General features: G+C 46.5%; 1 pseudogene across 1 annotated transcript; it reads left to right on the top strand.

The window, feature by feature from the left end:
* The first annotated feature begins 1,191 nt into the window (after positions 1-1,191).
* On the top strand, positions 1,192-4,645 carry LOC311248914 (tubulin beta-4B chain-like; annotated as a pseudogene). Its single transcript has 5 exons — positions 1,192-1,248; positions 1,915-2,023; positions 2,133-2,243; positions 3,658-3,725; positions 4,515-4,645. The product of its transcript is annotated as a tubulin beta-4B chain-like (transcript).
* The last annotated feature ends 393 nt before the right edge of the window (positions 4,646-5,038 follow it).

The following is a 5,038-nucleotide window of genomic DNA, read 5'->3' as shown; positions in this document are numbered from 1 at the left end:
AACATGCTAGGGCTGTACCGAATAGTTCGAAGCTTCGTTCATAATGTTGACATTCGAATTCTAAGGCCCCGTTTAGACGGAAACGCTAGCAGGTGAATCCGCAAAAATATTTTTTCGGATGTGCCTTTCGTTTATACGGAAACAGCGTTTTTACGGGGTGAAACCGCAAAAAAGTGAGACTACCTTCCAGGGTGGAATTCCTAGAAACGCAAAAGCTTTGCGCTTTCGTCTAAACTGTCAAACCGTATAAATCTGTTAAAACGATGACGAAAGGTTTGTCACGGCTCTGGTCGCGCGTACTGCTTACGTCACAGGTAGCAGGTATGCGCCAGTAGCCGAGACGTAAACAAAGCAAGTATGTCTGACTTATATCAACGGAGATCACCTGAAGGCTACATTGGCAGTACTTTTAACCCTTTCACTGCCACACGACAGAATGTTACCCCTTTACTATCACACAACCGGCTGTCGTGTGGCAGTGAAAGGGTTAAATACACAAGAATCTGTCCCGCGGCGTGAATGGACCCACTGTCTGTGAGTGACTCTGCTTTGGTGCAATCACATTCCCCATCCACAGTCTGCGAATCAGAGGCAGAGTAGGGCGGGTCTTCACAGCACGTCATGTGACATATGCGCCAATCGTGTGACAGCGGGTCTCCGTCGTTACAGCGTCGTCTGCACGGAGAATTCCACTCCAAAACGCTTGTCTAAACGTAAAATTAAAAGTGAAACCGCAAGATGACTTTTGCGGTTTCTGTTCACAAAACGCTCGTCTAAACGGGGCCTAAATCAACATAAAAGATTGTAATTTATCTTTTTTTTTTTTTTATGTTTATTTGCCAAGGTATGGCGAGTGCCATACCTTGCCATACCAGAACGACGCCCCTGGAAGTAGGACATGATGATGTCGGGTGGGTGGGGAGGATCACACGTGTTAGATATCAATCTGATTGACAGTACAAGAAAGCCAATGGTAATTATCCATTAGAAGAATATATTGGTCTACAATTGTGTCCATCAACGGGTTTCGTGACCATCAGCCAATGGCCATGCGGTATATCGTGTAGGCCGGCCCGCCCTTCAGAGGGCGGGTTCAGTTGTCACATATAAACGGGGAGTTCCTCTGTTTCGCACACTCTCAACTCGTCTTCCCTTGTTGTGATAAGACTTGTTCTTCTACCTCCAGACAAAATGAGGGAAATTGTCCATCTCCAAGCCGGTCAGTGTGGAAACCAGATTGGAGCCAAGGTTAGTAAATATTCTGTGTTTAAAAGTCTTTCTCTGGTCTGCATCCACTTAATAACTGTATTTGTGCTGTACCCAATCTGCAATCTGTTAATACAATTTTCAATCAATGGCTTGGAAGAATAATACGTTTTTGTAATTGCTCGTATATTATTGCTTAACCTTCTGTGAATTGTCGCAGTGAAAGGGTTAACCGTTTGGTAGTGTGGCAGTGAAAGGGTTAATGCTTACCTAATTCCTTTTGTATGGCAGTGAATGCTGGACCTTGAAGCCCACCCTGCAGAAGTCCTTGGATGGGTGCTACACCAGAATGATGCGTGTGGTGCTCAACATCAACAGGGATGAGCATGTCACTAATGCAAACTTGTATGGGGGGGTGCTAAAGGTGAGCGATAAAGTGGCAGTCAGGAGAATGAGGCTGGCAGGTCACTGCCAGAGACACCATGAGATGCCAACCAGCAAACTTGTGCTATTGGAACCAACACACGGGCATCGATCACGAGGACGTCCCACATTAACCTACGTGGACGTACTCAGGAGAGATGCGGGAACAGAAAGCACCGGCGAGCTAGCCAGATGCATGGAGGATCGGGATGACTGGAAGCACCGATGGAGGGCCCGTCCGAGGACGACCTAGATAGATAGAATTCAATGACTTATCTCTTTCAGTTCTGGGAGGTGATTAGTGATGAACACGGCATTGACCCAACGGGCACATACTGCGGAGACAGTGACCTGCAGTTGGACAGGATCAATGTCTACTACAATGAAGCATCGGGTAACTTTTAATTTTGGGAATTCCTAATTGGATGATGATGACATTCCATTTAGCCGAGTTCAATTGCTGTTGTGTTTTTCTGACTTGCTCTCCCCTCTCTTTCCCCTAGGTGGTAAATACGTGCCCCGTGCTGTGCTTGTCGACCTAGAGCCAGGGACTATGGACTCAGTGAGATCCGGACCCTTCGGCCAGATCTTCAGACCAGACAACTTTGTGTTCGGTAGGTAATGAAATTGTCATAGATTGTGTGACAGACACAATGTGATTGTATTTGTGTTATTTAGTTGCAGTGCCATGTTTGGCCACTAAGTGGCGCTCCATTGTTTGTGCCTGATGTAGCTACAGGTTTAATTTGATTTAAAGGGGACATGCACTGCCATTCCTAGCACTATTTGGGCAACTTTACACAATTCCTGTGAGTCTATGGAAGACATCTGTAAGGTTTATTCCAAAAATAATCATTGTTTTATATTTCTAATCAAGTACTCAAAACCAGCATTTTTCTGCCTCTGGATTTCAGGCTGTTATTGGCTTGGCTCCACCCAGTGACTTCTTCACTTTCTGTTCCAACTGACGTCAGACGGCAGCATCAAGGGTCAACTTGTTATAGTAGTTTCCCTAGTAACGATGTGGCTAGTAGTTTTAATATAGTTTGTGTAATTTGTAAATAATAAATGAGTTTGTGCCAAATCCCAAAAGCAATGTCACTCTGCTATTGTGCTAAGCTATCCTGGTACTGTTCATGCTGACAAGTTGACGTCACACAGCCAGACATGTTACATTTAATGTTGCCACATGTCCTGTGCAATGGTGTAAAGTATTTTTACTCAAAAGCACTGTACCAAGGTAAATTTGAGGGAACTTTGTACTTCTACTGTACTACATTTTAATGGAAATATTTATCAGTTACTTTGAAGAAATATAATTTTTCATGCGAGACGTGTCATGGGTAGATGAAGCTGATTCACATTTTAAGTCTTGTCAAACTTCAAGAGGACATTGATGGGAGCAACCATAACTGGACCACACATAAAAACTAGAATATATACACATTACATTTTTATACTTAATAAAGAAATACTTTATATTCAGTGGCTAGTTCTAGCTGAAGCCGAACTAGAATGGAGAATTAAGACAACTCCTTCCCTCCACTAGTCTGAGGGTCCACCTTGGGCAAGTGTTGGTACCCTATCTAGCCTCCCTACCTAGGGATACAGGGGCCGCACTGCCTTGTGTGTGTGCATAGGGATACGTAAAGGCTAAGGGGAGAACCCTGAAAGAAAACCACACTGCCTTGTGTGTAGGAATACGCAATGGCTAGGTCCTCACCGACAATGGGGTTACCTGTAAGGAAGGGCATCCGAGGTATAAAACTAGCTACAAACCAAAAATAATGACTCCAGTGGTGTGGAGTCATCGTCCGTCCAACTTCACTGTAGTGGGAAAATATGGACGTAAAACGAAGATGATTATTCAATATCACTTTCTTTCTCTTACCAAGGTAGAATTGTGAATTTTAAGACCTGAGGTTTTCATCTGGGTATTTCTACTTTTTTTACTTGGTAAATGTAAATAAACTATGTTCCACCACTGGTCCTGTGAGATTAGTGCTGATGTGTTGTTGTTGTTTCCAGGCCAGAGCGGTGCCGGTAACAACTGGGCGAAGGGCCACTACACGGAAGGAGTGGAGCTGGTGGACTCTGTGATGGATGTGGTGAGGAAGGAGGCGGAGAGCTGCGACTGCCTGCAGGGCTTCCAGCTCATGGACTCCCTGGCACGGCACGGCACAGGCTCCGGCATGGGCACCCTGCTCATCAGCAAGATCCGTGAAGAATATCCAGACCACATCATGAACACGTTCAGCGTGGTGCCGTCGCCCAAAGTGTCGGACACAGTTGTTGAGCCTTACAATGCTACGCTGTCGGTCCACCAGCTCGTAGAAAACACAGACGAAACCTTCTGCATTGACAACGAGGCCTTGTACGACATTTGCTTCCGCACCCTCAAACTTACAACCCCCTCATACGGCGACCTCAACCACCTGGTGTCGGCCACCATGAGCCGTGTCACCACCTGCCTCAGGTTCCCCGGACAGCTCAACGCCGACCTGCGCAAGCTGGCCGTCAACATGGTCCCGTTCCCAGAGCTCACCCAGCAGATGTTCGACGCCAAGAACATGATGGCCGCCTGCGACCCCCGTCACGGACGCTACCTCACCGTGGCGCCGGCGGCCATTTTCCGCGGCCGCATGTCCATGAAGGAGGTCGACGAGCAGATGCTGAATGTACAGAATAAGAACAGCAGCTACTTCGTTGAGTGGATCCCCAACAACGTGAAGACCGCCGTCTGCGACATCCCTCCCCGCGGCCTCAAGATGGCGGCCACCTTCATCGGCAACAGCACGGCCATCCAGGAGCTGTTCAAGCGCATCTCCAAGCACTTCACCGCCATGTTCCGGCGCAAGGCCTTCCTCCATTGGTACACCGGAGAGGGCATGGATGAGATGGAGTTCACTGAGGCGGAGAGCAACATGAACGACCTGGTGTCGGATACCAGCAGTACCAGGACGCCACCGCCGAGGAGGGAGAGTTCGAGGAGGGAGAGGAGGAGGATTTAGCTTAAATCGGGTGTAATGGTGCCTCTACCAAGCTGTGAAATTCACTGACCTGTCAGATTACCTTTCCAGTGTGTTTCCATCATCTGTCTTATGTTGTGTCACCTTTTTGCTGGCTACATGCTTTTTTTTACATGTAATAATAATAAAGTTCCTTTTGCTTAATCTTGGTCTTGGTGTAAACTAGTGATTGATTATCTGGTCTTCAATTCACTGATTCTTGACACAAATGACTGAAATGCAAGGTCTCAAATGATTTTATTAGGAAATTTGACAAGTGAAGTGTGGAAGATGGTGCTTTTTCACAAAAGGAATCCAGTCCATGGCAACCTAATGCAAAATCATGTGCTAGTTGTATGATTCATAACGTGGGGGATTTGCTTTTGAACCAGATTAGTGCA

This window comes from Notolepis coatsorum (assembly GCF_963971535.1).
Source record: "Notolepis coatsorum genome assembly, chromosome: 2".
Taxonomy (NCBI): domain Eukaryota; kingdom Metazoa; phylum Chordata; class Actinopteri; order Aulopiformes; family Paralepididae; genus Notolepis; species Notolepis coatsorum.
Note: the sequence above shows the minus strand (reverse complement) of the source record. Positions and strands in the feature narration are given on the sequence as shown.